The following is a 10335-nucleotide window of genomic DNA, read 5'->3' on the forward strand; positions in this document are numbered from 1 at the left end:
AAGCCTGACAGAGCTCAGGAAGTGTTTGGACAATACTCTTGGGCACAGGATGGGATAGCTGGGATGTCCTGCACAGGGCCAAGAGCTGGATTTGATGATCCTGATGGGTCCCTTCCAACTCAGCACAATCTGTGACTCCATGAAATGACAGTACCAACACAAACCTGAAGCTCCATGGCATGGCACAGCTGTGCTGTGCCCACAACCCCAAAGCACAAAAAGCCCTGAGCTGCAGAGTCACAAACCAGCAGCAGCACGCAGCGCCAGTGGGCCGCTCCTGTGCCTGCCTGCACCTCACAGCTCGGGGAATTTCTGTTGTATTTGGCATGAGAGATTTGAAGACAAACAGTGCAGCACCTGATTGTTATTTTCCACTGGCCTTTGGGAGGCTGCAGAAGGAGCAGCGGGGTGAGGCCAAGCCGCGCCGGGAGCGCCGCCATGGCTCCGGCGTGTTGCAGCTTGAGGGCACCGGCGCGTGGGCCCTGCTCCTCCTCAGAGGCTGGCTGGCAGCTCCAAGCCATGGCAGAGCACAAAGTTAACTCCCTGCCAGCCTCCTGGAGCACCATACAGGCTGGAAGGACGACCTGCGCCACAAGGGTGCTGCTGCCTCGCTCCTTCCTCTGGTGAGGCTCAAACGGGCCTCAGAGGGCTGCGGTGCAGTGATGGTTGCCTTGCTGGGTGAAGGAGGACACAGGTGAAAAATCAAAGCCCCTGGGAGCAGCAAGAGCTCTGGTTTTCCACATAGTGATTTTTCCACATGGTGTTCCACACGAGCGTGTTTGGAGGCAATGATTTCTGCTGTGGTCAGTGGTGGTGGCGTTGCGGCTGCCACCGGCGTTCCCAGAGGAAGCTCTGCTCCAAAGCAGGGTCTCCTTGGCACTGAGGCCACTTCTTCAAGGATTTAAACTGCACTGGCAAACGGCAGCTGTGTGACAACACACCCAATCCATACCTTCACGGACAGCATGAATGGTTCAGTCAATGAGCTACTGGGGGCTCTTGGTGATAAAACATCCCATTACCTATGATTCTTATAAACCCAGCGATTTTGCAGAAGGCACAATTCATTTTCTCACTCAGCTTTTTACTATTAAGATATGTTTTGGCTCACAGTCTGCCCCAGCTTCAAGAGTGCTGCTGGTTTCGGTTTTGTTTTTTTTTTTTTTCATTTTACAAAGGCAAGTAGTGACAAGACAAGAGGGAATGGCTTCAAATTGACAGAGGGCAGGTTTAGATGAGATAATTAGGAAGAAATTCTCTCCTGTGAGGGTGGTGAAGCCCTGGGACAGGGTGCCCAGAGAAGCTGTGGCTGCCCCATCCCTGTGAGTTCCAGACCAGGCTGGACATGGATTGGAGCAACCTGGGACAGAGGAAGGTATCCCTGCATAGGGGAGGGGGTGGAATGGGATGAGCTTTAAGGTCCCTTCCAACCCAAACCATTCTGTGATTCTATGACCAGTACATTTTAAAGAAATGTGCTTTTTTGGTCTTCACCCAACTTTTGAACAGAGGAATGGGCAGAGCCTAGAATTTCCAGCAACTCTTTCAGCAGAGAGCCAGAAAGGAAATCTTAGGGAAGCTGGAGGTGTCATCTCAAACTGACAGGACATCAACATGGAGAGAGTTGAACAGGAGGTTCCCAGACACTGAGTATTGGGTTACTGGATAATTAGCTTAATGGTAATATTAGGTATTAGAACAATATTAGATATTTTCCTTAATAGTCTTGGCAAAGGAGCATTTTGAATTTTGTTGATAGCATAAGACTGGGAAGGACTGTCAAACACAGGAAGATGGGAATATCTATTCAGGGAGAATGGGATCAGAGCAGACAAGAATAAAAAGAAAGACCGAATTCACTGGTACAATGAATAGAGTTGTGCTGCTCAGGATTAACAGCGACAGTTATGCCAAACTTTACCAGCTGGCAATGACAAGAAAATGTAGAACACATGGAAGTCAGAAAGTTTTGAGCTGTTGAGAGAGATTCTGGAGTAACTTTCTAGATAGTAGTGGGAACAAATTCCTGCCTAACCTTAAGCTGACATTGGATACACAGAGGACTACATAAGGTTATGATGAGCTGATGATGGGGTTCAGCAGCTCAGGTAGGAGCAGGAGCTTCAAACTGAAGCTGCTCATGTCTGCTCTACAAATCAGTGGGTGCTTTGCTAATTAAATCCTTTTTGTGATTACTATCTCCACTTCCATTTACATTTTTTAGGGTCACCACTATAATCAAGCTGAACACCATGTCTCCATATATACATTTCTTTGCAAAATATCCATTCAGAAATGTTCAAAGCAGACCTGGCTCCAGACTGAGGCCTTTTCTTACCTGACAGCAGAGATCTTCCTCACCCTCAGCAACTGACTGAGGAAACATTTGTCTACAAACAGGTAATTTGGGGTGATGATAGCCCTTGTGTATACAAAACACTGTTGCATTAAACACATCACACACTTCAGAGGGAAAAGGCAAAGTACATCAGGTCAGCAGCTTCTGAAGTTTCTGCAGCACAGCTGGATGAAAGTAAAAGCCACCCTTAACAAGGGCGGTGATACTGAGCCAACCAAAGAACACTAAGAGTAGAGCTGGGGTGTAGGTAAAGACAGGATTATGCTCAATTCTAAGCAATTTGCACTCAGTACATGAAGGCTCTATTTCTCCGCTGAGCAGTAAGATGTTTCCAGCAAAACCTGGGTTAGAAATAGAGATATTTGCAATGCTTTTATTACCATTATAGTTCATCCAAGATGATGTGTCTGGTTTGAAAGTCACAAAAAAACATATTCTTGTTAAAAATGCTGCCAAGAGGCTAAATGAAAACAGCCCACTGCTGAATCCCATGTTTGCAGCATTACCAGTGGGTTTTTTCAAGGGTGTTTATATAGACAAAGTTTCATTTAACAAGGCAAAAGCCGGAGCTCTCACATACTCCATTATTTCTCTGCAGGTCCTTCTCACCAGGGTTAAGTCTTTACACTACTTCCAAGCAAAGCAGCCAAGAAAAAGAAGAAACAAACGCTACTACTACTGAGCACAGAGGCCTCCTTTGCAAGAAATGTGATTTACGGAATGAAGTTCCTGGCATGTCTGCCGCCGGCTGTCACAACGTGTGCCTAAAATCCAGGGCTGAAATATGATCCCCGCTCCTTCCAAGATGCACTGTGGCTTCTAGCAAGTTCTTCTGGAAGCACAGGCAGCTCTTTGCTGAGGAGCTGGGCTCCTTCTGTGTGTTGTTTCTCCGAGAGCTCTTTGTCGGTGAGGACCCTCCTAATTCACTATGAAGCTGGTGTTGGTGAGCCCTGCTTTCCTGAAAGTTCTGGAAACTTTTCTATGTAGTTTGGAGGACTGATACACTTGGAGAGACACAGAGCAAAGCTCATCCTGGTACCCAGAAGAGGCTTTGTGTTTGTCCTGTCTTACTCTCCACATTTGTACATCAGAAACCCAATTTCTGTGAACTGAACCATGGTGGAGACCTCTTTCTTTAAGTTCACAAAATGGCAAGGAAGCAACAGCAGCTTAGGAGCTCTCTGGCCTTTGCTGGCCCTGTTGAGGTTGAAGGTATTTTCATTCTCTTGTTTTGGGTATTCCTTTTCCTCTACATGAAGGAAATGCCTCTTCACCATTAAGCCTTTCCTCAGCTGCGTTTCAAACCCAGAAAATACTTTACCTCTAGCAAATTTTACCCTCTCATCATTTTTCTGCTGTTTTCAAAGCCAGTGAGACAGCAGCATTTTTACCACCGTGATCTGCCTCAACTTGCAGCAACAGAACCCCCACCACTGTGAGACCCCTTTTTACCAGCCTTTTCCCAGCCCTTGCCCCACAGGTGATCCCATGGGAGACATCCCCCTCTGGGAGCGGAACTGCTCAGGGTGGAGGTCACCAGCTCCTGCTGGACTTCATTAGTGAAAACACACAGTGATTTTGGATAAAACCTGTGATTTTGGATAAAACCCAGAGTACCAGTTACACAGAGGAGTTGCTAATGTGCATTATCTGCTGATGAACCGGTATTTTCTAAGAGTGGGAACAAACAAACCCACAAAATTTTCTGCAAAACAAAAGAGCCAACAGAACGAGTCAAACCAAGCCTGCCTGACCGTTGACTCTGTGCTTGCTTCAGCAGGTTCTGGCTCTGGCCCCACTTGAGCCACAGAGTTTTGAAATCCATGCGTTTCTTCGTTCTCATCTTTCAGCTTTGCAGTAGACTTTTTTCCCCCCACAAACGTCTCGGAGGCCGTGTGGGATGTGGTCCAGCTCCCATTAAGGTCAGCGGGAGTGCTGCCACTGCTTCCCTGTGGGTCTCAGCCCTATCCCATTGTATTACATTTCTAACTGCAATTGGATACAGATTATTTCAATTTTTTTTCTCTCCTAGTGCCCACAATGGGCAAAGTATTTTCCAAACAGAAAAGGTCCCACTGCATGTCCCTAAATCTCTAGAGGTACTGGAAAAATTCTTCTAATTAAATACATTTGACATGCGAGATCATAACTGTTCTCTAATAATTTTTTTAAAGACTTCTCTCTCATGGAGCTTTTCTTAACTCTACAATAGCAGGGATTAAATCCTGATTCTGCTGAAGTTCATGGGAGTTTTTTCTATTAGCTTCATTGGAGCTATATTGCCTTGCTTCATCTCCATCTTTAATGCTACTGGGCCACTACTGAAAATGTTCTGACAGGAACCATCAGAGAAATGTCTGGTTTGGGTGATTGGGTTAATCTTCAAAAAAAAAAAAGAAAAAAAATCAAGTTTCCCCCAGAGAGCAAAACAGTAAAGAGTAGGATGTTAGTTACACTGTCTAGTGTGCAGTGTTAAGGGAAACAATGACTACCAGGTGCCAACCTTGATCTATATATGAAGATTTGGAGACAAAGTTTAAAGACATCATGGATATCCCAAAGCAGGGATTTCACGTAGGAAACACAAATTTACAGAATTTGTGAATGGAGAGTTCACTCTCTTCTCCATAACAAGCTGGCCAGGGGGCAGTTCGGAACTATTTGGGACTCAGTCTAGTTAGGAAGATTCAAGTGATACCTGCTAGCAACCAGGAAAAAAACTGACAGTGACTAATTTGGGGAAAGGTATGATTTGTTGTTACTGTGCACACATTACAGCACCACAGATGAATTGCCTCACACAGCAGTGCTGCTCTGTCACCAGTAAGCTCCTCCTCATCTGGAGTTGTCACTGACTAACAGAGCCAGCTCTGCTTGCAAGGGCTGAAACCCTAAAAGCAGGTTGTGATTGATGGCAGGTCCCTGCTGCCAGAGCAGCCTCTCCAAGTCACCAACGGCATGCTGCCCTCAAGTTTACACACAGGCTCACTCAGTATTTACTGAGGTCAAGCAGGCTGCATGCATGCTGTATTTACAAAAAAAAAATTCCACATTTGGGAGGCATGAACCCAAAGGAGGAACTCTGAAACCACTTGCTGCTGCTGCTGGAAAAGGGCAGAGCCTGGATGCCTCCTGCTCAGACACATTTTGTGGGAAGGAGCCCCAGCAGAATTCCAGCAGAGCCAGCATGAAGGCGTATGGGAGAGGCTGCTTCTGCACACTGATTTCTGGTCATACTCACTGCCACTTATATCAGCCTTTAGGTTAATTAATTGCTGTGGCAAAAGGAAAAAAAAATGTTTGGGCATACTTAGAGAGACATAAAGAATGCCATTAATTAAAAGAGATGCCTGGAACTTGCACAGCAATATCTAAAGTGATGAACATCAGTTTCATCTCCCAAGTAACAAACAACAGGACAAGAAGAAACAGCCTCAAGTTGTGCCAGAGGAGTTTAGATATCAGGAAAAGTTTCTTATCTATTGGTGGTCAAGCATTGGCACAGGCTGCCCAGGGCAGTGGTGGAGTCATCATCCCTGGAAGATTTAAACATGTGGATGTGGCACTTGGGGACATGGGTTAGTGGTGGCCTTGGCCATGCTCAGTTAATATCAGGCTCACTGGAGGCTTTTTCCAACCTCAATGATGTTTTCATTCTGGGATTATCTGATGATGATATTGATGGCAAGCCATCAGCCAAATCAGACATCTCCAGGGAATCTGAGAGGGAGAAACACACTATGTCTATTTCTTTAACATTTTTAAACCTGGAGAACACTACTTTGAACACCCACAGAGGTTTTATCTGTAGCTCCTAGGACAAATGCCATTGTTCTTGACCCGAAAAGCAAACCTGGATCCTGAATTCAGCAGAGCTTTTGTTGTGCATAGTTATTGAGCACACATGTAAGCCCCATTGAAACTAATAACCTCAAAGATATACTCACTTTATTTGTTCAACAGGGATCAGGTGAGGGATGTACTTGAAATATTTCAAGAGTTCAAGGAACTGAGCTACAATCACAGATCTGTCTTCTATTCTCATGACTAGCACACTCATTAAGAAAATTCTTCACTTTTTCTGTGTCATCTTTTATAATAAAGGCTCCCCACAACAGCTGTAGACAAAATTCCTCTCCTGTTTAAGGGCATATGATCCTCAGCACGGGCAATATAAACAGGTTCAGCCACATAAAACAAATATGGATTTTGCTGGTTATTTTTCCATATATAAGAAAACCTACACTAGTTTTTGTTGTTTTTTTTTTTTCTTTTAAAGATCAAAAACATTTGGCTGCATAAGCAGCCAAGAGTGGTTATATACTTTGTAAGTATATTAAAAGTCAGAATAGTTGCTCATGAACATACTGAATGGATTTTACTCGTTTCCCATGATGGAGCCCAGGCTGGCATTGCTTTAGACATTTTAGTGCAGAAGAAATGTCAAGCATGCACTCATCCCCTGACTGAAGTTCAAATCAAACAAACCAGGCTAGACAAGCTAATAACAAGCTTTGTTCACTCCAGAATGGCAGCTATGGAAATATGCCTCATTTTATATATTATTACATGCACGAGCTGAAGAGGCCACTGAAAAAGCAACCAGCATTGTTTTTCTTCTTTAAATGACCAGTTCCAAGCTACTTATTTAACCAAGAATAATAATAATAAAAAAAGTCATGTAGTACTTTCAGCATGGATATCTTCATAATTCAGTTTTCCCTCTCATAAATTATGATTCATGTAAGTAGACTTTTTTTACTACTAGAAACTGGGGACATATGTGGAAACCAATATTACCAAAACTTGAAAGTCAATTAGAGCCACTTTTGGGGATTTAATTTATAAAGGCAATATGGCATGCCTTGTTGTTTGCAGCTCTAGTGTCAAAATAAAGAGCAAGAACAATTTATAGTTTGCTTCTTATATAAAAATTAACGTTTAAACTTGAATTATTTTACAGCTCTATTTAAGAGGTGGTCTGGAGATGGGAGAACACAGAATGCTGCTGCTTAGTCTTCAGGGGTGGTTTACAATTTTCCTTTCCAGGAGGCAAAAGCCCCTTTTCAGCTGGTGTCTGACAGCTTTGCAGGGTTCCTGACTGAAGATAGGAGAAAGGCACATTCCCCTCCATGTGCATCCCTCTGCTCTACTGGAAATAAACTGGAGGCAGCCCTGGAAGGGCTGGAGATGCCTCCAGAACTGGTCTCTCAAAACCAGCAACCCAGTGCCTTGAAGAAGTATATACATTAACCTCTTTCCTTCTAAATTCCTACGCCTACATTCCAAATATTTACCCTAGCAAACATTGCCCAGCCTATGGATTCCAGCTGCAATCAGCATCCTGCCTCCCTCTGCCTGGATGGTTTGGAGGCCTTTCCAAAGGCCCCTGGATGCCCAGAGCATCAGACCTGCTTTCCTCCAAAACAGCTTCCTATCACAGCAACACAAAAGGTCACAGCAAGAAGTCTGCAGCCTCCCTCAGCAAAGGGAATAAATGTGCAAACAAAGCCATTAGCAGTTTCCAAAATAAACCCCTTTTCTGAGTCACCAGGAGCACAGAGTGCCACATATGCATGGCACAGAAATGCCTGCTCACGTGGCAGCTGAGCAGCTGTGGGGAGCTGGGAGCCAAAGCAAAGCTCTCCCTTTGACCACAGAAATGCCGCCCTAATTAATTATTTTGATTCTCTGTGCTTAAAAGCATTAAAGATAAGCACAGGGAGATCAAGAGGAGGGCTTTCACCTGCCAGCCCACTTTGTTGCCCTCTCCAGTTAATACCCACATAAAACAGGTGTCACTTTAAAAAGTGGAAAATTTAAATAGCTGTCCTGGAGGACATACAGAGAAATTACCAGGGAGCCATCTGTGCCACAAAACTTTCAGCAGAGACACAGCAGCCAGACAAAAAGAGAATCAACAGCAATAAAAGCAAACACTCCGAGGTAAGAAATAGCAAAACTGTTTGGGTCAGCAGTAATAAGGATTTTTCCTGGTTATTATTTTCCTTATCCCCCTGGCAGGGACAATTCATCCCTCTTACACTCCCCCAGTGCTCCAGAGCAGGGGACCCTCTCTCCCCTTTGGCATCCCTGTGGAGCTCACTCCTGCTGCCCAGGAATGCCTCATTTATCTGTCCTCTGTCCCAAAGTTTGTTTTCCTGCTGCTATGGTTCTCCCGTTGCTGGAATAAACACGAGCTGAAGTCTCCTGCATGACTCAGGCTCCATTTGCTTTGGTGGGAACTCCTTGGCACATCTGGGAGACTCAAACCAGGTCCTCCAAACCTCAATCTTCTCAAACCTGGGCTTGCTCTCTGCCTAGAAATTTCCCACGCCTTTTTCAGCATGAAACCAAAGCTCACCATCCTCATTGAATCCCACTTAATATCTTACCTGCAGATTACAGGGCTCGTGAAGCAGAAAACACATCTTCTGGTTAAAATAACTGCTATCTTCTGGTCAGAAACAAACAAAGAAATCCATGTGAGGCTCAGTTTGAAACAAGCATTCAAATAGCTGAGGAGGAATTAAATAATTGATAGTGGCAGGTATTAATGGGGCAAACAAATTTAGAGAGGCTGCAATTATACCCAGGTTGTACTTGTTTGAAATGTTAACTGTTTGATGAGACTTAACACCCAGCTAATGAGCTTTTAAAAGTAATTCCCACACGCAGCCACCTTCCTTTGCTCACAGAAGGGAAGCAGAGTGTCTGGCAATTGCCGCGGCCATCAATCCAGGGCTAGCAGCTAATCCTGTTTTATTACCATCATTAGCCGAATACACGGAGCATCCACAGAGCAGCTGCCTGCTCTTCCTCTTTCTCCCTCTCCCTGCTCTCCAGCCTCTGCATCCTCACACATAAGATAATGCTGCCAGTCCACCCAGGTTGCTTTCTCCAGGTGCTGCTTTTCTCCCTGTTATCCATCCCACAGGAAAGGTGTTCAGGTTACACAGCTGGCCTGGGTGCCTGCCTCCTGCTCCTGCACAAACACCTCCTCCACCTGGAGCTCCAGGAGAGGTTTGCTCACAGCTGTATTTAGTTCTGAAAACTTAACTCCCTTTCTTAAGGCTGGATGTGGCCACTCTTCCCCAAAAACTGTTGCTCTGTATCCAGCGGCTCTGACCTGGGTTCACTCAGCCATCCTCACTACTGCCCTTACACTTTGCCCTCCCCCAGATTCTCTGTGATTCCATTAAACTTGCAATAAAAGGGTCTAAAATCAAAAAGTGCTTATGAAAAAAAAAATCCTTATGAAGTTTAAAATACAAAAGACTAACAGAACCAAGATGAGAGCGTGTGCAAAGTCTGCACTCAGGGGGAGTCTGTGGGGATTTGCAACACCTGAGAGGTGAAAATGTGCAAAGATCTAGGCCAGGAAACAAAACTGGGGAGAGTAATCCATGAACATTTAGTTTAGGTTATTTCAGGGGGAGGTGAGGTGAATAAATGAAAACCATCCTTAGAGTCTTGCATGAAACAGTTTGCAGGTTTTATTTATTCAACTTTAGCTGGTCCTTGGACTTCTTTTTTTTCCAAAAGGCATGTGTGCCTTCATTAAAAAGGTGGCTAAAGAATATTCTTTGGTACTAGAGTTCTGCTACCTGCATGGCAAGGAGCAGGCAGGCTCCCTTGCAGCCTGCAGCAAGAAACAAAGACAGAGCTCACACCTGTGTCTCATGCCAAAGAAAGTAAACAAATGCCCTGTGAGTTATGGGACCTTCATTCTCTCAGCTGCCTTTGCTTGTTTGCTTGCCCAGCTCCATTTCTTCATGGCAATGGGCCATTAAAAAAAAAATCTTTATCTGCTATTTACACTCAGATTTTGGTTTTACAAAGTATGTCACAGAGAGCACAGACCAACATCTTCAAGCCCAGGTGCCTACTGCTGTGTTTCTCATTATGAGCTGTGCAGAGCTATCCAATTCTTCACAGTACAAATCCTCATCAGGATATATTTTTTATACAGGTGT

The sequence above is a fragment of the Motacilla alba genome, chromosome 6 (assembly GCF_015832195.1).
Source record: "Motacilla alba alba isolate MOTALB_02 chromosome 6, Motacilla_alba_V1.0_pri, whole genome shotgun sequence".
Taxonomy (NCBI): Eukaryota; Metazoa; Chordata; class Aves; order Passeriformes; family Motacillidae; genus Motacilla; species Motacilla alba.